Source organism: Paramisgurnus dabryanus, chromosome 10 (assembly GCF_030506205.2).
Source record: "Paramisgurnus dabryanus chromosome 10, PD_genome_1.1, whole genome shotgun sequence".
NCBI lineage: Eukaryota > Metazoa > Chordata > Actinopteri > Cypriniformes > Cobitidae > Paramisgurnus > Paramisgurnus dabryanus.
The window spans coordinates 33919139-33945964 of NC_133346.1; the positions used below are offsets into that span (position 1 = coordinate 33919139).

A 26826-nucleotide genomic window follows, 5' to 3' on the forward strand; every position below is an offset into this window, starting at 1 on the left:
TACATTTATAACTAGTTGCTTTTCTGAAGCAAAAACAACCAAGTGGTTAAGTTGATAAAAACACACCTCATATTAATTTATTAATATTCATAATAACGAAGTCCAATTTCGGCGGGAACATCCCGTGGACTAGCAAATTAACTACTATAATGAATACATTCGCAACTAACAGAAAAAAACCCGATTTGGCATCATGCTTTTTTGTCATACCACTTTGTATATGTGAATATAATAACGTTATGCGTTTACATTGACTTATATTTCCTTACCTCTTCTTTCTCTGAAGCATTTTCTCGTGTGATACGCAAGATCTCCCAGACAGCCGTTAAAACAGTCCAGTCTCATGTAATCTCGCGAGATTACCTCGCTACCTGTATATTCAATTATTTGTTATATTTTTGTATAATTTCATCAATTTTATAAAATGAGTTTTTACATTTTTTTTCTGAATGATTCACATATTATAAAACATTATTTTATTGTCTCTCTGCAACCATTTACTTCACTGTTGTTTCAACGTTGAATCAACGTTGAACAAACAACTGACATTATTTCAACCAAATTTCAATAGGGGTGGGCAAAAAAATCGATTCTTAGATGAATCGCGATTCGGACGTGGGCCGATTCTGAATCGATTCACAAATGTCAAGAATCGATTCTTAAATGTTAGTTTACAAAATAACGTCACGTTATCAGAACCAAAAGGCGGAACTCAACTGGGGGAACGGTGATGCACACGGACAACTTAAGAGAGCGCGCCCTGCAAGAGCGCATAGCGGAGCTTACAAGAGCAGAAGAGAAAGAACACTTTAAATGCTTGTAGGACTATACTGCATATATCTCTACATTGAATTTAGGGCTGTCACCATTACTCTATTCTTTTTGAGGAGTCTTAAAAAAAATCCTTGAGTACATGTCGAGTACTCCTTAAAATAGCGGAGATGCGGTTTAGTGAAACTAACAGTATTAGAAGCATACAAATCAGCGCTACGCTGCCTCTCTCTCTATCTCGTTTGCTCGCTCACACACACCGTGCGTGTGAATCAGGAACTGCGTGAGGCAAGAATGCGCATCCATGTGAATTTTGGAAGTTAAAGACGACGGAGCTGCAGTGGCATGGCAAAACACATTTGAGAAGAAAGGCGCAGCAACTCAAAAAGACCTGCATGTTTCACAATTACTCCAAAAGACCATAATGACAATTTTGCGCGTGGAGCAGCAGTTGTGCGATCTACCGGCATTGCCTTTGCGATCGACGTATTGTACACCCCTGCCCTAAACCATCCGCAGACTGTTTAGATATAACATGAATATACTTCTGTAAAAATATGCACATAGTTTGTTATTCAGTCGCTGGGTGCGCTGCATTATATAAATACAGTAATACTGCCAATCACTGTGTATAATGATGATGATTAGACGCTTAACGTTCGTGGAAGTTAATGCCGGTTAACATATAGAATTAATATGTCACGTTAAATTAATATTTTTACTGGTTTTAATGTCTTACAACAGAAACAACACATGTATGTATATAAGAATGACATTATTTATCCCTAGTTGCATTAAAGTACAGTATATGACAGTTCAGAGACTAGCAAAAGCGCAAACATTAACCTGGCTTTGAAAGCAAATGCGACGTAATGACGTCACAGATATGCAAATTAGTACGTCAAGAATCGATTCTGAATCGAATCGGGACCCTAAGAATCGATTCTGAATCGATTCATGAGGGTCCAAGCGATTCCCACCCCTAAATTTCAACGTTGATTTTTAAGCATTTTATTAACCTTTTTCAACCGTTTACCATTCACCGTTGTTTCAACGTTGTTTCAACGTTGAACAAACACCTGACCTAATTTCAACCAAATTTCAACGTTGAAGGTCGGTCATATGCCCGCTGGGCTGAAGCTACCCAGTCGGCATTTCAACGTTGATTCAACGTTGAATCAACGTCAGGTACCAACGTTGAATCAACGTTGGATTACCTTTCGGTTTTGCAAAAAATTTCAACGTTGATTTCACGACGTTGTTTCAACGTCACACTTTCAACATAGGTGAATTATGGTTGATATCATGACGCAATTTCAACCTTCTATTTCCTTGTTGTTTTTAACACTAAATATAGATTTTTACTTGACACTGCAATTCTCACTATATGATTTTCTGTAAACATGTTATTTTTAAAGCAATTATCATATGAATACAACTTGCTGCGCATAACTTACAGTACAACCCCATTCATAAAACTAAACACCTAAAGAAGGTAAAGTTTAAATGTGGACAAATAAGATGGCAGGTGCCTACCCTTTCCAAATAAACATGAAAGCAGCTGTTAAAAATATTTTTTAAGGATAAAAACACATTCTTTCAAACAGTTAGGTTTCCAGTTAGTAGTGCAGAAGTGTAATATTCTAAATATAGAATAAAATCATAAAATATGAAAACAAAATCATGTTTTAAAAGTCATTTTATTCATCTGAATAGAAAAACTTTATTCAAGAAAAAATGCAAATATGAATTTTGTTGTTGATTTAGTTGACAGTCTTCTTATGGCCACCACCACCCATCCATTCTGGCTCATGCTGTACTTAATACGATGACAGCATCTAAAGAGGGGGAAAAAACAAGATATTTAATTTTCAAAAAATGCTGCATTTTAGCCCATGTACAAAAAATCTTGTTATTGCACATCAGGACAAGATGCGTTTTCTTTGATAGTCTGACTTGAAACATTGCATAGCCATCTGGGGCGGCAGTGGCTCAGTGGTTCATGTAGGTTGTCTACAAACCGGAAGGTTGGTGGTTCAATCCCCGGCTCCACCTGACCAAGTGTCGAAGTGTCCTTGAGCAAGACACCTAACCCCAGCTGCTCCCGACGAGCTGGCTGGCGCCTTGCATGGCTGACACCGCCGTCAGTGTATGAATGTGCGCGTGAATGGGTGAATGTGAGGCTAATTGTAAAGCGCTTTGGATGGCCATAGGTCTGTTAAAGCGCTATATAAATGCAGTCCATTTACCATTTACCATTTTACCATCTGATGAAGGAAGAAAGCTGTTGTGTTTACGAAGAAAACAATGAGGTTCAATTAAGATCATCTGCAGTGCATTCAGAAATTATCATACACCTTTCACTTTCAAATGTTATGTTGTTGCATGATACTGTAATTGTTTAGATATTTTCTTCAAAGTAAAAACAGAATTTTAGAAACTTTTTCAAATGTATGAAAAAAGAAAACATATCATATTTGCATTATACATATTCAGACCCTTTGCAACAACATCTGTAATTTAGCTCTGTTGCCTCCAATTTCTTTTGAGGTTGCTGAGATGTTTCTACACCTTAAAGCGTCCTGATGAACCTGAATATTTTTTAAAGAATGTCTGAAACCAAACTGATCAGAAGCACCATTGACTTACATAGTAGGATAAAAGAATACTATGGTGGTGAATGGTGCTTCTGATCGATTTGGTTACAAATGAATCCAATACTGAATGCTTAAGTGATATCAACTTTATATTTTCAACACCCCCCAAATGATATGCTTAAAGGGATAGTTCGGCCAAAAACGATATTAAAACCCATGATTTACTCACCCCCAAGCTGTCCGAGTTGCATATGTCCATCGTTTTTCAGACAAACACATTTTCGGATATTTTAGAAAATATTTTAGATCTTTCAGTTGATTAAATGTAATATTACGGGGTCCACCCATAGTCCACGACCTTCAAGTCCAAAAAAAGTGCGTCCATCCTTCACAAATTAAATCCAAACGGCTCCAGGATGATAAACAAAGGTCTTCTGAGGGTAATCCACGCAGTGTTGTTGTAGAAATATCCATATTTAAAACTTTATTAACGAAAATAAATACCTTCCGGTAGCGCCGCCATCTTAGACTCCTCTGTATTCAGGAGAGAGTATTAGCATAGTGTACGCACTTTTCTTAGTGACGTTATGACAAATTCGGAGGGTGGGGGCACAGAGCAGCAGCAGAGTAGCCTCCGTAGGCCGCGTAAGCACTCATCCTGAATGCGGACGCGACTAAGATGGCGGCGCTACCGGAAGGTAGTTAATTACGTTAATAAAACTTTAAATATGGATATTTCTACAACACCGCACGGATTACCTTCAGTAGACCTTTTTTTATCATCCTGGAGCTGTTTGGATTTAATTTGTGAAGGATGGACTCACTTTTTTTGGACTTGAAGGTCGTGGACTATGGGTGGACCCCGTAACATTACATTTAATCAACTGAAAGATCTAAAATATTTTCTAAAATATCCGAAAATGTGTTTGTCTGAAAAACGATGGACATATGCAACTCGGACAGCTTGGGGGTGAGTAAATCATGGGTTTAATATCGTTTTGGCCGAACCATCCCTTTAAAGTGACACGCCCAGATTTTGGGAATTTAGCTTATTCACCATATCCCCCAGAGTTAGATAAGTCCATACATACCTTTCTCATCTCCGTGCGTGCTGTAACTCTGTCTGACGCAGCCCCCGCTAGCTTAGCTTAGCACACAGACTGGAAGTGAATGGCTTCAGCTAGCATACTGCTCCCAATAAGTGACAAAATAACGCGAACATTTTCCTATTTATGTGTTGTGATTTGTATAGTCACACCGTGTACAAATAACAAGGTCATATGAGACACAGCCATCTTTTAACAGTATACATACTGGGAACTATATTCTCAGAAGACAAAGCACTGCTACTTGGGCGGACCGATTTGCACAACTCTGACCGAACTCTCTGCTCCTCACCAGGGGCTTCTCGGGTGCTGTGAGCAAATCACTCCGCCCAAGTAGTGCTTCGCCTTCTGAGAATATAGTTCTCAGTATGTATAGTGTTAAAAGATGGCTGTGTCACATATGACCTTGTTATTTGTACATGTAATGACTACACAAACCACAACACATAAATAGGAAAATTTTTGCGTTATTTTGTCACTTATTGGGAGCAGTATGCTAGCTGAAGCTATTTACTTCCAGTCTTTGTGCTAAGCTAAGCTAGCGGGGACTGCGTCAGACAGAGGTACAGCACGCACGGAGATGAGAAAGGTATGTATGGACTTATCTAACTCCGGGGGATACGTTGAATAAGCTAAATTCCCAAAATCTGGGCGTGTTCCTTTAACAAAGCAAACACTGACAGGTTGCTTTACGTGTGGGTAAAACAGCCTTTTGTGTAGTCCCTTACCATTGAGATCGAAGATGGACTTCAGAACCTCTGGACTGTCTGTGTTAGACTTTAAACTCGCCCAAACCAGCAAGGCATCTTGTTAGCAGACATCCCGACCTGATCAAAAACTTTTGATTAGGAGATGTTCTAATCCTATTTTTAATATACGTTTTACAAACTTACCACAGGTGATCTGGCAAAGCGACTTATGAAACAGCATCTTCCCAAATCTCCTCTTCAGGCTCATCTTAGCGATCATTGCATTTGATAAAGTTTGGAAGAAGAAAAACATATTTCATTAGTATAGAAACATAAATGTAATGTTTTAGTTAGAAATACAGAAATACATTTTTTGTCATAACACTATTCATTACCTTTTAAGCGGGAATGATTTGGGCATCTGGAAAGACACACGACTTCACATCTCTGTATTTTATCACACGTCTTCAAATTGCATGTTGATCTGCCTACAATTTAAAACACATAATAAAATAAAAAAAAGTCATAGCCCCTTTTAAAAAGAAAACATAAATTGTGAGATACAAAACACTGCATCTTAATTATTAGGATTAGTAGAACTTGATCTGATTACAAAACAAATATTAAATGCATTGTAAGGTTTTACGGGAGACGCTTCACAAAAAAGTGTCCTAAATTAGCTTCTCATATTTTCCTAATGACAATGATAAACCAGTCTTGAGAAACAAGTAGCAGGTGTTTTTAAAAAGCCACTCTCACTTCTCACCTGTGAAGTTTCTCGTGTTTGTGTGTCATTCTGTTTCTGACCTGACAACCCTTTATGTCTGTTTCTTGTTCAATCTTGACAAAATATAAAAAAGTAAAATTAGTGCAATATTGGAAGAGAATTCTATAATGACCTTTATCAGAATGTAATGCATACACTTGGATACGTTAATATTGTAGAATAGCAGGGTTAACACAACATTACCTGATCCAGATGTAGTGGCTGTTGATGCATGAAAATCTCAGCATTGACAAGATCATCATCACTTTTCTAATTTGAAGGGCTCTGATAACGAAGACATTACAAAAGAGTTATAAAAATATACTGAAAATAAGAGCACATTTGTCTAGATAACCAATATTTTCTATTTCCATTAAAACTTGCTAACTATTCAACAAGAGAAGTAAGCAAAATTACACCGTTACAATGCATTTCAATTCGAATAGAACATGCCAACTTACACGACATGACATTTTCGTACAAAGGAGTTAACATAAGTGTTTTATGCCGCTTAAAATCATGGATACTGCGCGAATGACCGCAGCATAAACGTAACATGTGATTGACTGATTGCCATGGAAACATGAAGGTCACGTCGACTATCTTGTCCCTTTTAATTTTATAACTGCATTTATACACATTACCCCGTCGTGAAAACCTCAGCATGATTAATATTGGATTCGACGCCCATGTTATAACATCATCAGTAAGTTTAGATTAATGTCAATTACACGAACTGCTAAACGTATCCGTTATTGCGAATTCATGAGCCATAAAACACCAACATCTCATCTAAGTTTTAACACTTTATCAGTAATATATATATATAATATAAGCAGCTTAACACTGACCGCACCGCACTCGCGCTGCTCCTCCTTACAAAAGGCTGATAGGTGTCTGTGGCGCCTGTAAGACCTCTAGGATATACACTGACTGAACTACAATATCAACACTTTTTCACCAAAGTTGTCCAAAACAGCCCTTACATTTATAACTAGTTGCTTTTCTGAAGCAAAAACAACCAAGTGGTTAAGTTGATAACAACACATATCATATTAATTTATTAATATTCATAATAACGCAGTCCAATTTCGGCGGGAACATCCCGTGAACTAGCAAATTAACTGCTATGACGGATACATTCGCAACTAACAGAAAAAAAACCGAATTGGCATCGTGCTTTTTTGTCATACCACTTTGAATATGTGAATAAAATAACGTTATGCGTTTAAAACATTGACTTATTGACTTATATTTCCTTACCTCTTCTTTCTCCGAAGCATTTTCTCGTGTGATACGCAAGATCTCGCAGACAGCCGTTAAAACAGTCCAGTCTCGTGTAATCTCGCGAGATTACATCGCTACCTGTATATTCAATTATTTGTTACATCTTTAAATATTTTCATCAATTTCATAAAATGAGTTTTTACATTTTTTTCTAAATGATTCACAAATTATAAAACATTATTTTATTGTCTCTTTGCAACCGTTTACTTCACTGTTGTTTCAACGTTGTTTCAACGTTGAATCAACGTTGAACAAACAACTGACGTTATTTCAACCAAATTTCAACGTTGATTTTTCAGCATTTTATTAACCTTTTTCAACCGTTTACCATTCACCGTTGTTTCAACGTTGTTTCAACATTGAACAAACAACTGACCTAATTTCAACCAAATTTCAACGTTGAAGGTCGGTCATATGCCCGCTGGGTAATTACAACAGTTATAGTAATCATCAGTAATCTATCTTTTATCAATATTTCTCTATCTGTTCTCAATTTATGTGGTAAATATTTCAAAGTATCCATAATGCATTTCAATCCTTGAAAGAAATTTATTCTAAATTAATGCCTGGTGGCTGTTATGGTTAAATTGCAACATCTGACCATTTAGAGCACACTCTGCTCTTTTAACCAGATTGGCCTTACACACAAACCATCAAGCAATTTTGGCTAAAACAAAGCTAAATTTGGGCTGCCAGTATAAGTCTAATAGAAAAACCATAGCCCAAGAATAGACGTTGTGTATACTTTTAGAACAGTTAAAAGAAATTATTCACCAGTTCTTTCTGGTTCTCGAATCTGATTGGCTAAGAGGCGTGCAATATTCTACTGATAACGGCACAGTAACCGCTTCACCTTTCGTATCATTCCGCCACCTAGTGAATGGAGGTCCTCTAAACAGGCTCATCTCTGAATGGAAAACTGAAGACACACACAACCGCGCTGTTTTGAATCACTCTCCGTGTGTCTCATTAGTTTACTAGCTCATAAATCAGTCTGTGAATTCCCAATCGGAAGTTATTATTCCGTCAAAGATCAGCGCTCTTGGATGTTACGTTAAAGTTAATGGGAGTAATGTCTTGTCACATCGTGTGGACGATTAACACTTGGAAAGAGGAATGTAAACACTCATTTTTTTCTGGAGCTATATCTCTTATCAGAATGCGAAAACACTGTGGAACTGCAGGTAAGCACCGCAGCTTTTAAATGTGGACATTGATCATTTATTTAATCGCGACGTGACTATTAAAACATGTTATGAGATATCGCCACTGGTATATTTATAAGCAGCATGCAAAAACATCTCTCTGACACTTATAAAAAACAGTTTTATATAGTAACTTACTGACAAGAACGGAGTCTAATAATAACCGAGTGCTCGTATCGCATTAAGATTAAATGGTAAACCAATAGTAACATTATAGAAGTATAGTTTTATTAACTTTTACCTCGCGCCAAAACAATAACAACACAAAAGACACTAAATATGAATAAGAAAACAAGTAATAGTTTTATCATGACACCAAATACTGGTGATTTGATCAAATTTTTGACCATCAGGACAACATGAGAGCCAGGGAATCCCTGTCAGAGATGTAGCCCAGAGAGGGCGGTGGTCAGCGGGGCGAGTGAACACTGACGTCCGCTCATGCTTTGGTTCTCATTCGTACCGAATCTCACTAAGCAAACGTTCAAACAGGCGCTATCTTTACTAATCGACTGTAGATTTAAATATAATACATATATATTCTCGACTGAACTAATCTTAAAACTACACTTTGTGACCAAGAAATTGTAATATTTAAAAACGGCGAAGCCGTCCACTGAGTTAATATGAGATTCAAAGCAGTGTTCCCTGTCATTCTGGCCGCCCTCAAATCCGTGGCGGAAGAAGTAGTTCTCAAACAAAGAGGCTTTTAAAATTACTCCGTTGTTGTTTTCTAGTTTTCGTTTTTCAAATATGTGCCATCGAACTGTTGTATAAAAGCAATATCGCTCTCGGAGTCGTGTGATATAGCTCTATATCATCACGGCTGTGATTAGGCCAGAGGCACGAGGCCGTGTTTTTTATTGTGATAATGTTTAGGGTAAATAAGTAATTCTGTGTTTTGTACGGCTTAAGTGTAGTGTCATGGTCTTGCCAGAACTTTGTGCTAGATTCAGGTCTGAGTTCATTTGGCAAGACCATGACAGTACTGTTTTCTGTGCGGGGACACGTGGAGTCATATTGTATGTGTGGCTTCCACATGTTCCCAGTGTCTTGAAGCTGTCATGGTCTTGCCAGACCTTGTGCTGTATTCAGGTCTGATTTCAGATGGCAAGATCATGGCAGTACTGTGTTTTGTGTAGGGACACGTGTAGTCACATCATGTGTTGGTGTCACGTGTTCCCAGTGTCTTGTCACACCCCACTCCCTTATGTGCTTGATTATGTCATCATTTGCACCTGTTCCCCATTTGAGTTGTGTCTTTATAATGCCCTCTCATCCTCTGTCTTGTGCTCGTGCGTTCGTCAAAGATTCAGTGTGTTTGGTTCACGTTCTTCCGTGTTACCTGAATGTAGTCCTCAGAGTTTCTGTTATTTTCTATTCAGTGTTTGTTCCTGGTTCTGTTATTTACATCGTCAGTCATCACCTGTTTTACCCCCTCGTGGGTTTTTGTGTTTGTGATTTAAATAAACCTTCGGTTTATTTTACAGTTGTCTGCATTTGGGTTCTCTCCGTATTCCTACCGTGACATTTAGTTTTAAAATGGTAAGATACAGGAATTAGAAATGAGAGACCAAACAAAGGCAGATTACTACTTGAATTGACCAAATTCATGCACATTAGGTTCATGTTGGTCTAATTTGATTCCCTCTCTTACGCACAGTTGCCGTCGTCGGTCTCACTCTCAGCCTCCTTCCCATTACGAGGTGTTTTTGTAAAAAATGCCCTAAACATGGCATTCTAAAAACCGGATGGTTCATTTATAGTTCGAATACGGATGTGTCACGTTATGTTCGAATGCATATTCGAATATTGAATAAAAAGTGACAGCCCTACTGCACATATCATACATAGTTTGTATGTATGTTATGTGCAATGCCTTGTTAAAGGTCGCCTGGTTGAAAACCTGATATGCAGTGCCTTTATGAAGCTATAAATATACAGTGTGGTCGCCTTTTATGTGTTGGAAATCCTCAGACCTCAGGCTTCTTTGCCCAGGCCTTTACCAGTGGCCCATTTTCACAGTTTGTAAGGAGACAAGCCACCGTGTAGAGTTGATTGATGTTCCCAAAAACTCGTAGGGGAATCACAAAATCAAAAAATGTGTGCTCTTTGACATGGCAAATAAAGCGCTCCCACATGCACCCTTACACGTGCTATGGCCTGTGTCTCCCTAACCTCAGATGCAGACATTTGAGGCCTGCCAGAGAGGAAGGCTGGCCGGTAAACCTTGCAGGGTACAATGTCATTAATGAGAAAACCTCTGTCTACCATGACAGCCATCCCAGGTTTAACCCTTTAGGCGCCAGAGGTTTTTTCTTAAAACGTTTGATTTTGACATCTTAATTTCAAAAGGCTATATCTTAAACGTGATAAGAGATAGAGACTTTCTGTAAATTAGAGAAATATTAAGGATGACACACAGTTTATGGAGGGGAATAAAATGTCCCATTAAATTTGCATATTATGATGTCATATGTGGCAGCCATCTTGGGTTATAGAATTTTCATGAGTGACATGTTTGAATGATAAAATGCAGCACTTCTTTCCCCCCAAAATGTCCCTCACCTTCTGTATGCTATATTGCACAAAAAAACTCGCTGAGGTTGACAATATCGCTCTGATAAAATTACTCACTTGCACACTAGCTATGCTACTCTTGCGCTAAGATTTTGTATAGAAGCATGATGTTTTTCTGAGTCGGGTATAAAGTATGGCATGTCTGCCATCTAGTGGAGGGAAGGATGAACAAAATTTGACACCCTATTTGACAAAATCGGCAGTTACATTCAGTGACACATCTTGTCAACAAAAGTCGACCGTGGTGCCTAGAGGGTTAAGCAGATTGAGTATACCAGATTCACGGGTAATCTGTTTGTCGCTAACAGACCCACCATACAGCGCAGAGACAAATGTCACTGGCCAATGTGGCGCGATCCCAATGAGCCCTTTCAGAGTGCAGTGGCACTTGTAGGAGGAAAATACCTCACTCTGGAGGAGAGGGTAAGATGGGCAGAGATGTATAAAGTACTAGGGACCCAGACTTGAGTAAAAGTACAAGTGCTCTATCAAAAAAGTGACTTGAGTAGAAGTTGAAGTTCTCTTTAAGCACAGCACTTAAGTGGAAGTACTGAAGTATTAAACATGTTTTTTACTTAAGTATTACAAGTAGTTTATTTTAAAAATGCGACATCTGCGGGCTGTAAATTAAAGTGGTACTTGTTACCCCTTTGTTTCACGTAGTTACAGAGTAAGTACGACATCTGCGGGCTGTAAATTAAAGTGCCACTTGTTACCCTTGTTATATACTTGTTATATCTGCACACAAAATATAATATCCTTATGTCATAAACTTTTATTTGACAAAAAACTTCAAAACAGATTGTGAACTTTTCATTTTAAATGATATAGACATGATAATAAACTATAACATAATTTTTTACCTTTTTTTGTTGCTATTCCTCTTCATATTGTTTATCTTCTTTTTTTTCCCTTTCACTGAGGAATCTGATGATGAGGTGCTGGTGCTTAGCAAATTATTACTTTAAGTGTATAGTAGAAAATACATTTCTTAAGCATGATTTGACAAAAGTTTTTAGTGTGCAAACAGAACCAGAGTTTCTCTCTGTCTCATCCTGTTGACCCTGATGAAGCTGACTCTCAGTCCACGTTAAAGCGCACATACATTCACATTTAACTACCGGACAAATTTTTTTAATTGTGGTTTGATAATGGCATATTACTTTGTTTTCCAAGGACAATGGTGATGTTGTTAATCACTAAGCACTAAATCATTATAAATACGTGTTTAACCCTCTGAAGTCTAAGGGGTTTTTAGGGCCCTCGGGAAGTTTTGACATGCACTGACATTTGTGCTTTTTTCAGTTGCTTAAAAACATATTAATGGCAAAAGTCTCATAACACTGTGTTCATCACAAACTGGGCTACAATATCATATAATCAACATGTATGTACATGTTTGTATTTTTGAGAGAAAAATGTTTATGCGTGGTTTTTGAAAAAGCACTGATATAAGTCCACAAAACTCATTCTAAACATGTTTTCCCAAGACTTTTCAAAACAGGATCTAGTAGTCTAGAGTTTTTTCTTCAAAATGATGTGAAAATCATTCGGCCTACTCATTCACATAAAGCAAGATATTGATTTACAATTTCTAAGACACTTTTGCTTGGGAAAGGCTGTATGCGTGGAGGCGGGAAAGCTCCTGAATAATCAGTGATTGACAGCTGAGAGACAAAAGAGTTGAATAATGAGCCACATAATGAGCCTTATGGGGATGTTCAACAGGAATGTAACTTTCTCTGTAGTAAAACCATGATAAGGTTTACTTTTCAATATAATGTAAATACACACACATATATATTTCTATTGAAATATTTTCTATTAATTTCACAAGTATAAGTTACCTTTTAAAAACCATAGCCATTGTAAAGTGAACACAGGGTTTGTGTTTGGTTTACTTTTGTGCAGTAAAAAGCTCAAAAGAACAACTGCCCATCGTTGTCTGGACTCTTATTTGTGTTTTTGTAATCATTATAGTGGAAACACAACAAGGGACAAGCGTGATAAACTTATCAATGTTTGTTTACAGCCGCCGCCATTACCTCACGTGTTGATCATGAATGCAGTAAACGTGTGCACATACGAGTGATCCTGTGTTTAATACACTTGCTGTGCGGAGATATATGCTTAGACGCAACTAAATAAGGATTGTATCGTTTGCAATCTCGTATTTTATAAGAATACCAAAAAGCGTGTCGAGTTTCCTGACTCGCGTGTTTGTGTATGTGCGTTCCCGTCGTGTCAACTGTTTGATGGAAGACAAAGAAAACACTCGCGTCTGGAGATACTGACACACATACGCAAGTAAATAAGGATTTAGATGTCATGTTTGTTGCAATCGGATGGAACAACAAGGAATGGAGAGACTGGATTGTGGATTGCGTATCCATTGACTGCAGGAGGCACGAGTCATGCATATGGATGTTTCTGCTCGTTCACTTCAATGGCGCAGGGGTGTGGCGATCTCATCTCATTACAGATAATGAGGTAACTGGAGAAATACGGTACTTCTCCTCCTTCTCATACAGTTTACACCGAATGACAATATCTGTTTTCAATCTCACTTACATCATTTAAAAGGAGACATTCCAAGCATTATGTAGACATTTATCTTTTGTTTCTATGACAAGTATTCGTTAAGTTACAGTTTATTTTTCTGACGCGTTTCTGAAAGGACTTCACTGAGGGAGAGAGAACAAAACGCGCATCATGTTTATTTTCTTAATTTTGCGAAAAGCACAACATTCTCTTTTTATTGGGAGTGGACAGAAAAAAACTAGACACTTTAACGTCAGCGTATGTCAAAAATCAGCAGAGTAATTAAGTCTCTTTGCGGAGTGATTGAAAAATGAAGGGTTTGCGGCGCCCGCGCCGCAGTCGACCCCAGAGTGTTAATACTGTAAAATACCCTCGATATTACATTCACTGCACTTGCTGTCCAGAATGAAAGAGAACATTCCAACATAAACCCATTGTGTGAGCTGTCTCTTTAGTACCCCGTGGTTTATTTACATGTTGCTGCTGATTGGACTGCAGTTCTGACACACCCACAAAACAAGAGAAAAATATCTCAAACCCTGTTGCACATCAGTGCACACCTTTTCCAGGAAACATGTTGTTAAATCCGGAAACCGTAGCAAAATGTTGCACACCGTTTTGAACTTGAGTGTGCCCCAGATGTTAAGGCAGATTGTCGTGCCAGTGTGACATCATTGCCATAGAAACAGTGCATATAATCCGGAAAACTGCAGAACGCTACAGGACACACAGATCAGATCTAAACAGTTGTGATACACAATGTGGACAGTGAACTTAACTTAAATATCTTTAAATGTGTGTTTGTTCCTTCAGACAAAACTATTGAGTGTTTTAGAAGACTTTGAATATAGTGGCTAAAACGTTTATGGTGCTTTTATAGTACTTTGTCCTTTAAATAGCTGTTCAGTAACAACCACAGGTAACGCACAGTATCGGAATTGGATCGGTCCCCAAAAAAGCCAGAATCAGCCCCGATATGGATGCAAAATATTGGATCGATGCATCCCTACTTCTGAGATCTTGTCCCACAATTCCTTGTGGTTTGCGCGCATGGGAAATGTGATTGGTAGAGCCTGGTCGAGTTCTAACAAATAAAATGGCGGCCAAGAAAGTGGCTGAAGCACAAATTTACTTGTTTTCAATGCACATTTGATTTGTTTACCAGCAATGGATTTAGCACATTCAAAGAGAATGAATGTCTGGTCCCTGAGCCTTTCCCAACTCTACAGCTCCCAACAGTTTTCCAATGTAAATCTGTGGTGAAACATTAAACTGCAACGCATTCTAGTTGTAGTAATGGTTATGTTTGTATGCAGTATATCAGTGAGTATATTTCTTTTCTCACCTTGGATATATATAAGCAGCTGGGCTATTAACCTTATTCCGCCCCGCCCATTTTTAATTCTTCATTCTTCGGCATTTTGTCAACCGACTTCCGCTGCTAACATGCTACAGTGCATTCGGTAGCTAGTTTGGTGGTTAGAATATTGTTTGTAGTTCACTATAACTTTAGTGAAATGACAAATATCGCTACTGCTGTAAATCTTTTAAATAACCCAGACAGCACACATACATCTGGCCGACGTTGTGCCGACTTTCAAAGTTCCATCGGCAAGATGTCGCTCAGGGAGCGTTTGCTCATTGGGAAGATGTCGTCTAGATGTCGGCATCTCGTCGCAAATGCCCTCGGGCCGATGTTTAAACGATGCAATTACAGCCGCTCTGCACGGGCTTTACCGTGCATTTATTTATTAAATTAAACCTTTATTCATTCACACTTATGCAGAATAATGTGCTTCTTTGCAATAATAACTAAAAACAAGTACACCACTGTCAATAACCGTTGCAAATTTATTCATTTGACAAATATAACACATAAACAACTTGGATAAATCAGTAACAGAATATTTACATGTGTCACACATAAATTACATATTCTGTAACTATTATACACTGCTATACTACTGTGTAAACGTTTTACTTACACTTAACTAAAATATTTCTTATACCCTTCAAAATAATATACTCTTAAAGTATATGATTCAATTACGTTTGTGGACAAAAATATAGTCTCAACATATACATTTATTTTAATTGAGAACTAAAATTTTAGTTAAAACTTTTTTCAAATTACTTGGACAAAATAATAAAATAAACAAGTAATTCAAGCCCATAATACATAGAAATTTCTTTAAAAATATCTCAGGGTGAGATGTCAAAAAATTACTGAAAAAACCCAAGGGTATATATTTCAAATTCTAGGCAAAGGGTGGCTGCATTTGAAATGCTAAAATATAACAGTTTGGATTTCAGAAGTTTTAGTCTCAAGATAATTCACATATGTTGTACAAATGGGACACGGCCTGTGAAAACCCAGCAAAGTATTTCTTTGTGACTTACTGTTTTCTACATAAAATCATCCTACACAATTCAGAAAACATTCTCTGAAAATATAATCTTGACATATTCAATACTGACTGAGTAAGGTCATGCCAAAGACTGAACTCAATGTTAAATCAGTAAATTCAAACTTTAGATGTCATTAGATTTTAAGACAGTAGCCTGGATTTCATATACAAGGTCACATATTTATGTATCTTAGAAATATATTGTAAATAATAATGTGCATGTACATAACAAAAACATTTAATCATAAAACATTCTCGACAGGTCTTCTGTCTTTATTTTCTGCACTCGTCTCTGCAAGCAGTGCCTTTAAACCTTAGAGGTTCCTCTTTGTTGCCTTTGTTTCCTGTCCCGAACACCGCCTTTTAAACATCTGGATACTACTTCTTCCTCTCCATGGTTCCTCTTTGTTGCTTTAGGATCACCTAAATGGAAACATCCAACAAAAAATTATTAATCATACAATCACATTTTTATATTTAAATTTAGGTGCCTATGGCAAACATGAACAATCGTGTATATTGGATAGATAATCAAAAAGTGGACCCACAAAGCATACAGTACTTTATGTAAGCATATAAAACATCTGGTCTACTGTGTTGTTGCATTCCTGAGTGTCTGGCTGTGCATTATTAACAGTGTTAATTCTTCTTTGCATCCTCAAGTATTCTTAAAATGAGTGCTATAGGAGGAATTAATGCAAATGTCTTGAAAATTATACATTTTATTGTTAGAGATATCTAAAGATAACAGTCACCCACTTGCTTACCACCAAACTGTGTTGAACAAGTGCTTGCATCAGTGTTCATGTAATCGAGTAAAGTATAACCTTATTCACACAGCACTTTGGTCCCAGAAAATATCCGTAAAATTGGCAGACAGGCATTTGTGTGAACGCAAAGATGTTCTGGGATTGTTCCAGGAAAGAGGACCTAGTAACATTACCGTAAGATACCTGGAAAGCCCTCTTTGTGAATGAGACGCAAAAACAATGGCGTAGTTTTGAAGTTATGGTTCAGCTCTTTAAAACAAGGGTTTTACAAAGGTCGGCAAACTGGACTGAAGCAGAGATCAGGGAACTTGTCACTATCCACGCTGAAGCAGAGATCATTTAGCAGCATAACAGTTCTAGCGCATCAGGTGCTCACATGAGCTTATATTAAACAAAATACATGTGCGCCATCGCAACAAGATATACCATTCAGCTCTTTAAAACGGGGGTTTAAATGAACATTTACATTCACAATGAGAAATGTCTGCAAACTGGACTAGAACAGAGTTCAGGGAGTTTCAAAAATCCACTTTGAAATTGGGTTAATTCATGTGCATACTAGAACAGCGCATCACGCATTCCATTATAGTCTTATCATAAACAAAAATGCAGTCTTCTGCAGAGAAAAATAACCAATAATAACAAACCTTCAGACACTGTGGATAAAACCTATCAAGTGCAGGACTTTAAACACATCATGTGTCTTTACGGCATAAACACAGTTTCCGGAAAATCATTGGCAGTGTGAATGAACCAAAAATCAAATGGTCCTGGACCAAGTTTAAGTATAATATGAATGGGCCCTTCTTCAATGTATCGTGTCTAACAGATACCAAGTAGCAAAGTTTGTCTCACCTGTGGGCCACAACACCTAGTTCTGTCCTAGTATACGCCTTAGTCCTCGGTCTAGATCTCACCCAAACACTGTAAACGGAGCAGAACAGAAATGTTCATTTGTAAGTAGAAATGATAAGTGGACCCAGATTTGTTCCAGAATGTATTAAATGAAAATAACATGGTCTGCTTTGTCTAAGATAAAGGATAAAATGCACTGTTAAATAAAAGACATTTTAAAAGGGTTGAGTTGTCTGAACCAAGTCATCTTGTTGCTTTGACGTCTTTGTTTTAGTTTATCTTTACCCTTCTGCTTGTTAACAGCACATATCATCAGTAATGTTCAATTATCACTTTATGCATTACTTTATTATTTTATTAATGTTAACACACCTTCAGGATCGTCAGTGTACCTAAATAGATAAGACTGAGCAGTGTTGAATTACCACCAGGGATTTTGATCTGTAACTGAATTCAGTCAAAGCAACAAGATGACTGTCTGATGACTCAAATGAGTTAAAGGATTACTCCTCCCACCAAAATGAAAATTGACTGATTATTACTTTTTTAACAGAACACAATCAGAGTTATATTAAATCATTTCCTGGTTCTTTACATTTATATATTGTATTTATATTTTTGCTTTATAATGTCATTGACTGGGATCAATGTTTTTCAAAGCTCAAAAGTATATCCATCCATCATTAAAGTAATCCATATGTAACCCAGTGGATTAATAAATGTCTTCCGAAGCGAAACAATACGTTTGTGAGAAAAACTATTCATATTTATAGCTTTTTATGATAGAGACAAGACATTTACAAAGTTAAAAAGACAATTTAAATATGGCGGCACGTTATGCATCTCATGACTAGTCGTAAAATGAATTGTGATGAAACACAGTAGAGACACATGAGAAACAATGCGATTGAGTTGTTGTAGTCTGTTTACATTACATATACATCGTAACTCGCTTAAAGCTTAAAATATAAAGTTTTTCTCACAAGCCTATCATTTTGCATCAGAAGACCCACTGGGTTATATATGGATCACTTTAATGATGGATGGATGCACTTTTGGAACTTCAAAACATTGATGCCCAGTCAATGCCATTATTAAAGGAATAGTCTACTCATTTTCAATATTAAAATATGTTATTACCTTAACTAAGAACTGTTGAATCATCTCTCTACATCTGTGTGTGTGCACGTAAGCGCTGGAGCGCGCTGCGACGCTTCGATAGCATTTACCTTAGCCCCATTCATTCAATGGTACCATTTAGAGATAAAGTTAGAAGTGACCAAACACATCAACGTTTTTCCTATTTAAGACGAGTAGTTATACGAGCAAGTTTGGTGGTACAAAATAAAACATAGCGCTTTTCTAAGCGGATTTAAAAGAGTAACTATATTTTATGGCGTAATAGCACTTTTGGGAGTACTTCGACTTGGCGCAGTAACACTCTCCCTCTCCCATTATGAGAGTGAGAAGGGGAGCGGACTTTTCAGGCGAGTCGAAGTACTCCCAAAAGTGATATTATGCCATAAAATATAGTTCCTCTTTTAAATCCGCTTAGAAAAGCGCTACGTTTTATTTTGTACCACCAAACTTGCTCGTATAACTACTCGTCTTAAATAGGAAAAACGTTGATGTGTTTGGTCACTTCTAACTTTATCTCTAAATGGCAGCATAGAATGAATGGGGCTAAGCTAAATGCTATCGTAGCGTTGCAGCGCGCTCCAGCGCTTACGTGCACACACACAGATGATAGAGGGATGATTCAACAGTTCTTAGTTAAGGTAATAACATATTTTAATATTGAAAATGAGTAGACTATTCCTTTAAGCATTGAAGAACCAGGACCAGTGGCGGACAATGACTTATTTTCCGAGGGCGCAAAATGCAATGCGAAGCTCATCCCAACATGTATGTAGCCCGTCATGTGTGTGGTTCGTCATTTTAAAATATGTGTTAGGCGTATCGCATGTGAATCACGTGTCATTTCAAAATAAGTGCCTGCTGCACACACGTCATAATGGTTTATGATAAAAGATACCTGCATTATCTCATGCGTAATCAGAGTTTAATGTTAAGTGAATGTGTTGTGTGTATTTTGTGTATTTTGTGAACGTGAGCATCTCTTTTATCATAAAAGGTTTTGACGCGTGTGCAGCAGGCACTTCTTTTGACAAGACACGTGATGCACATGGTTTACATGATGTAACAAACACATATTTTTGAAGACACGAGCAACACACATGACACTCTGAACACTTATTTTGAATTCGCACCCCTCAGAAGAGCAGTCACGAGCCGCCACTGGCCAGGACAGTATTTAATATAACTCTGATTGTGTTTGGCTAAAGAAAGAAAGACAAACATCTTGGATAACATGGGGTTGAGTAAATAATCCTTCAAAGCTAAAAGTTTACGTAAAAATTATAATTGTATCATTTACTCACCTTCATGTTGTTATAAACTTGCCAAAAATTCTTTAATCTGATAAATGATGTCAATCATACAGTTGATGGTACCCATTGACTTCCATAATAGGAAAAAGACATTTTATTGAAGTAAATGAGCAGCTGTGTACTTAACATCATTTATCAAAATATCTTGTTTTGTGTATATCACAATAAATAAACTCATGCTGGTTAAGAACATAAACCGGGCCTGTGTGACCACTAAAGCACAATAAAAAACATGTAAAGCTATCTTACCTTGAAAGAAAATTTGACACGGACTACTGAAAATCTAATGAAGGAAAAAGACAAAAAATCATATATTATGCACAAACGTTAAAAACAACATTGCAGTGTAGTGTTTAGTATAATGCGTTTCAAATAAGTAAATTCAACTTATATTATTTGTATAGTATATATCAGTACAGGGACATGCACAAGTTTGGGCACCCCTGGTAAAAAAATTCTGATAATGTAAACATTTAAGCGAGGGGAAGATGAAATGATCTCCAAAAGTATCCAAAGTTAAACATGAAACGCACATGATTACCACTGTATGTAGTCCAGTGCTGGGATCGTCTGAAGTCCTTGCAAGGGTCGATGTCATCTTTCCATTTGTGTTAGGTCATCTGACAGAGGCAGGATCCAGACTGCAGCTCACATAAATGCTAGTAGAAATAGAAAAGCAAATTGAGAAAATTTGCATGACTGCTGTTCATAGCTTTTTAGGTAGTGGATGGTTGTGATTATTAAGTTATTTATAACCTGAGGCAAAGGTTAGTGAATGCAATTATGTGTATGCTAGACTTAGAGCTGTTGCTTTTGGTGGATAGAATCGGCGGTGTCAATTTCAACGTCGATAATAAGTCAACATAAATATTGTGTCATCACGACAAAAATATAGCCTTTTCCCCTTTGACATGGCAGATTTAAATGCAGATTAACATTCACAATGAGAAAAATCTGCAAACTGGACTGAAGAAGAAATCAGGGGGCTCGTCACTATCAGCTATGAACATTCACCAGCATAACAAAACAGCGTGTAACGCAGTGCTTCCCAATCCTGGTCCTCGAGCACCCCCTCCCAAAAACTTATTTAAAACACCTGATTCAACTTATCAGCCTCCTTCCAAAATGGTAAAAATGTCTCCCTAACAAGCTGATGAGTTAAATAAGGAGACATCTAAAACTTTTTGAGAGGGCGTGCTCGAGGACCAGGATTGGGAAGCACTGGTGTAACGCACTCCTTTATGATCTTATCATAAACAAAAAAATACACGTGTGGTTTCTCGAGAGAGAAATCACGGATAAGCAAACTACAGATACTACGAAAAACCTACCAAGTGCATGTGTGTGAAAGCACAAACAAATCTAGATAACTATTGGCAGCGTGAATTAACCAAAATCAAATAATCCCGAACAACTCCCGGATGTGTACTCTGTATTTTTTTCCATAATATGTGTGTGAAAAGGGCTACAGACATTAACCATTCATTGAAAGCAAGTTGTCCATTGAACCTTAAATGTCCTTGTCAGTATCGGGAAAGCGGTCCTGAAACAAATATCCTCGTCGTAAGAGATGTACGGCGTACTGTCTCGACTAAACATATGGAGTCCTTCTTTAGGATCTCTGACTGCCGCACTCTGATGTTGTTCACCTGGCGTGTAACACGACAACCCAAATTGTCTTCATTATCCCAGGCACCTGCACAGAAACATTGAGAACACAAGCACCAGGGAAGCAGTGAGTGTGCGTCTTACCTACACCTAATGTAGCGTGTACATGCCGGGCGATGGAGGCCCCGGTGATTCCAACATAGGGGGGAGAAGCAGTTATAAGTCGGTATCTCAAAAGCCTGAGGCAATGTGGTGGGAGAAGTGCTGGCTCGTGTCTTCCACTGTCGGTTTGCTGGCATTGGAGAGAATCTCATCTGGATTGATCGCATCCTAGATGTACATAACCTGCACAGAGAAACAGATGGCTTAGTACCTCTATGTCCTATCTCCGATAAAACTAATATGACAGTATGGTTAAGATCAAAAACACTTAGGGTTAAAGTCAAATAATAAAAATGTTTGTAACAGCTGGTTAAAAACAACTTACAGCAAATGATGTTGTGATCTGTTTTGCAAAGACATAAAACATAATAATTGAATATTACAGATTAACATAAATGATGTCCAGTTACACCCACTAAAATGTCTTGAGGTGTCTGTCAGTGAAACACTTACACAGCATTGCCAATGACCTGTTAGCACACAAGAAGAGAGGAAACATATATGAGGGAAATATTAGCTAAGGAAAAAGGCAAGAAATTTATTCAGTCATTTACAGCCCTTGATGTGTTTAAAATCCACAGTATGGCAAATGACTATGATATGAAACACCTGTTCATTAAATCACTGTACATTTCATACATCTGATATACAATAACGTAAATCAGATTGCACTGTGCATAACAAAATGGTTGTCAAAAAATCTGAACTAACTTAAATAATGTCAATGTAAACATCTTTTGTTTGTTTTGTTTTTAAATTTGCTGCCATTGTAAGCACTCAAACTATCATACAGATCATAATAATACACTTTATACAGTAACTAAAACTGCCAGAGCATCATAAATATATATAGAGACAAAAATCATATTATTCACACTCACTAAATGTGTTTAAAATGACAATTTACCTCAGACAAGATATTTGCAAAAGCTTTTCTAACAAACGGGACAGAACAATTAACCATATTATGTTGATCATTTAAACATCAAACAAACACTCACAATGAAATGAAACAACCAAAATTACTATGTTATTGAACTCAATTATATAATCATCGATAATCATGCTCATATTTTTCCTAAAATTTAAATTACCTCAGAATACTTCCAACTGCTGTTCAGAAAAGCAATGGCCATCTGCCTATATTAAGTTCATCGTTTACATAGCAACAAAAACACAATACTGAACAAGTGAAAGGTATTTAGATTGATAAAAATAATGGAAATTATAATCTCTATTAAATAAAACATTTTAGCAAAAATGCATCAAATCTGAATAGCGCTGCTAGTACTACAAACATTATGACTTTATTTGCTGTGCTGTAGTAGACGGAGTGCCTTATACTAACTTTTAAGACTTTAAATATAAGATTTTTGTCGAAAACTTACCTGAACCACGTACGTCTGCGAAGTCAGCTCCCGCATTTTTTCCTTGTTCATGGCAAGACGAGACTGGAGTGGCTTCTCTGGGTTAAGGAATATATCGCCATCTGTTGGTTTGGCATGCTCATGACAAAGCTTCATACCGGGGTTTTGCGTGTTCGAGTTGACGTGGAATTGTCTGTTTTTTTACGAAGGAGGGGAACACAAAACAATGATACGTGTAAAACAAGCCAATAATCCCTTATTTGTACTCACTTTCCCGAGTTGCCTTTTCTCTAACTTACTTGAGTATTAACGGCGGCTGGCAACCAGCGTATGTACATTACTACCCCCTCCTGCTTCGGATTAATGGAACTTAGCAGCTGTGTGTCATTAAAAGCAAAGAAAGCGCTGCTATTTTATTTATTTTTACTTTTATTGTTGAGAATTACCCCACTGATTGCTAGTTTTAAAGGCTGTTAACCACTTCAGTACTCTGATTAGGGAGGAGTCATCAGATTTCGCTTTTATTTATGCAAGTTTCAACCTTGTACACATGCCAGTATTCAACTGAGGTAGTTTCTGTAATAAACAAATAAGACATAAAAAATAACCTGTCTACATACGGATTCAACCGTATTACAAATGAAACATCATGAACTCTCATATATACACTAAGCAAGGATATAAACTACGGAAAGAAATATAATAGCATAAATCACGTTATGCAGCATTATTATAGCAACAGATAACAAACTGTAGAATACAGGATTATGCCCATAATAAGAAGAACTAAACATATATTGCAGGTATTAGTGTTATAAGCACCCGTGCTAACGCAAGTGTTAGCGCGATTACACTGATAATTATACAGATCACGAAACAGCGGCAAAACTGGCGTAATGCCAGAAATAGTTACGGTGCACACAAACATTAATCATTAAACATAGTATAATGATATGAACTTACTGTGTCATAAACTTTAACTTGCACTGAAGGATGCTGCACACGAGTGAAAAGCTTGCGAACTCTACGAAAACTCCAGCTAGTATACTTTCGTAACAGAGAATACCACACTTACGCTAGAAACGTATATGTTTAAACTATGCACTGCGCATTTCACGTAACCCAACACTTTAACGAGATAAGTTTCGTACAATAATAGATAAACCATAAAGAATTCGCAACATGTATATTATATTAAAACATTTACATTTACTTAACGGATTCCATTTTTCTTCACTTATTATCATTTACTTAGTTCTTGTACACACCCATGATGTCGCCTTTGCTCTGGTGGGTTGCATTGCAAAGGGAGGAGTAACTGGACACGCACCAACAGAGAGAAGCGCGGCATCGGCCTCCGGTATAGTTATCCGACCCAAAGCCGACGTAACAGACAAGCTTGATGAGCGGGACATACCGTTGACTTGACTGAAGATTTGGCCGATGCCTGGCCGATACTTATTAGATGTTTCAGATAAGGAGGCCGACGTACGCTCTTGAGCCGACGTCGGGCAGACGTACGTGTGCTGTCTGGGAAGGAGCATGGTTAAAACTTCATACGAAGCTCGGATAGTCTCATATTGTCCCATCAATCGTCACGTGGTTAGATGATATGAAGCAGCCGCGGCAAGTAACCTATGGGACATATTTAATAACCTCGTCCTGTCAGAAGGAGTTGATGGGAAATTATTAAAGTTATGCCTACCAATATTTACACAGGGTGTCGTGTACTGTTACACAGTGATTTCGTCTTTTTTAAAGCAAATGTGCACCTCGGCCAGTCCAATAACTCACTATTTCGTTTTAATGTGGTAATGTACCATGATAGAATTCAATGATCAATTAAACTTTAACTTTAGTAATGCAGGACTGTAATTAGCTGTTTATCAGGTGATGAATATCATTCCTTAGCTAAAATGCTGAAAATGTTACTGTTGAAGTCAAGGCATGAAATAAATGTACTATGAATCTGTTAATCTGAGTACAGTGTTTCCTCTAGGATTTTTTCCAGCTGTGGCGGCAGGGGGCGCCCATGATGATTATAAATGTACATTATTTTTTTTTAATGTAGAAAATAGGCTACAGTAAACTAACATGTATTTTTTATCATTTTCATGCTGTCATTTACTTTTCCTTATATTTATAGCATATTGCTTTTCTATGTTTGATCTAAACTGTATTTTCTTAAAAATACGTAAGTTTTATAGCTTCATAGAAATCTTTCATTGTAGTTTTAATGTAGTGTGCAAGTTCGTGCTCGGGTTTGCTGTTGCAAAGTCACGCACAGTCCTGTTTGATAATCCGCACCGCTGTGATTGACAGAACATTTATCCGACATCAGCAGGCAGCAATTTTATTCCACACCCGGCCTGTCTGACATAAAGACCCCGACCCGGTCACACCGCAAATCGCGCAGTTATAGAAACCTTTATGCCCTTCGCAGACAGATCTTAAACACAAATAAGCACGGGGACATTTAAAATCTGTTACCTATCGGAATCGAGTCGAATTCTGTTCTTGGATGTTAGACCCGCAGTTTACTCTCGCATATTGAGTCCCGACCTGGATCTACAACGCATATAACACGTTAATATTATTACACCCGTTACATCAAATATTAGAAGTTTCACCCGCGGGTACCCCGACCCTGTTGTTTCGTCTGAAAACAGATGAAACAGTCTCACCGTCTGCCTCCAGTTTTTATTACCAACGTCCTTCTCTTCCACGGGAATAAGTTTCCTTCCAAACAGATTCAACTTATGTCTTGCAGTCCTATATGAGTTGTATTCAGTATTTAGCCTTTTGTTTTTGGACAAACATCTTATCATTTAATGTGAAACTTTGTGAGTGTCTAAAGCACAGAAGATTGACTGACAGCTGAGCGGTCAGCAGCGCGCTGCGCTTATAGCCTATACTGAATAACTAATGGCCAGATAAGTTGATAATATGAGTACAGTGATTACAAATGAATGTCCAAAAAACTCGTAATATGTTAAATCGAAAGTTTAATCATGTCTTTTCTCGCAGCCCTGCGCTGCGTCCGTGTATATGCGCCTGTGAACAGCATACGCTTGATGACCTTGCAACTTAAATTACCCTTAATTTATTGCCAGACAGATAAAAGTAAAATAACATTCGAATCTGTAAATTGTGTATTTTTATTTATGTAAACTCACAATAAGGAGAAAACCTTGTGCTTATTTAAAATAATTAAAAACATGACGTGCTTTCTGCTGCTTTGGTTTAACAGCGCATCACAAAAAAAGAACAGCAACTCAAAACTTTTTTATTCGTTTTGTCAATCTGATAATTATAACATATTTCGTGTAGACTTATTTATTTTATTATTATTTCTCAAAACAGAGACGTAGCCTAATCATCATCCATTGATTTAAATCTATTTGTGCATGAACTAAACCCATGGGGGAAATAATGATATTTTAGGAGATTCATTTATAAATGAGTGAACAACGCGAATCCAGAAAGGAATTTTTTTCTTTCTTGCTGGGCGGACATTTCGGTATAGCTTTATTTATTTTGCGAGCTGCGGCTGTGGGTTTTGTCTAGAAGGGATACAGAAAATGGCAAAAAGTTTAGGATTAGATTTGGAGGTAGGATTTTTAGGATGAAAACAGCGGCTCTGGCTACATGAGATACACATACA

The 26826-nt window shown here is 37.4% G+C and overlaps 2 long non-coding RNA genes across 7 annotated transcripts; both read right to left on the reverse strand.

Moving 5' to 3' along the window:
• Window positions 1–2458: 2458 nt before the first annotated feature.
• On the reverse strand, window positions 2459–7536 carry LOC135753675 (uncharacterized). 4 transcript variants are annotated; one of them, XR_012337818.1, is made up of 7 exons: window positions 6781–7536; window positions 6134–6214; window positions 5930–6003; window positions 5559–5651; window positions 5368–5431; window positions 5203–5301; window positions 2459–2609 (listed from the first exon to the last, which is right to left on the reverse strand). It is a non-coding gene; the product is annotated as an uncharacterized lncRNA (long non-coding RNA). The 4 variants fall into 4 exon arrangements; XR_012337817.1 differs by lacking the exon at window positions 6781–7536 and adding an exon at window positions 6391–6682; XR_010533817.2 differs by lacking the exon at window positions 6781–7536 and having other exon boundaries at window positions 6134–6682.
• Window positions 7537–15373: 7837 nt separating this feature from the next.
• On the reverse strand, window positions 15374–21980 carry LOC135718186 (uncharacterized). Of its 3 annotated transcripts, XR_012337811.1 has the most exons (6): window positions 21535–21980; window positions 20559–20684; window positions 20275–20308; window positions 20017–20095; window positions 17576–17644; window positions 15374–16373 (listed from the first exon to the last, which is right to left on the reverse strand). It is a non-coding gene; the product is annotated as an uncharacterized lncRNA (long non-coding RNA). The 3 variants fall into 3 exon arrangements; XR_012337810.1 differs by lacking the exon at window positions 20017–20095 and having other exon boundaries at window positions 20567–20684; XR_010520653.2 differs by lacking the exon at window positions 20017–20095.
• Between the last annotated feature and the right edge of the window lie 4846 nt (window positions 21981–26826).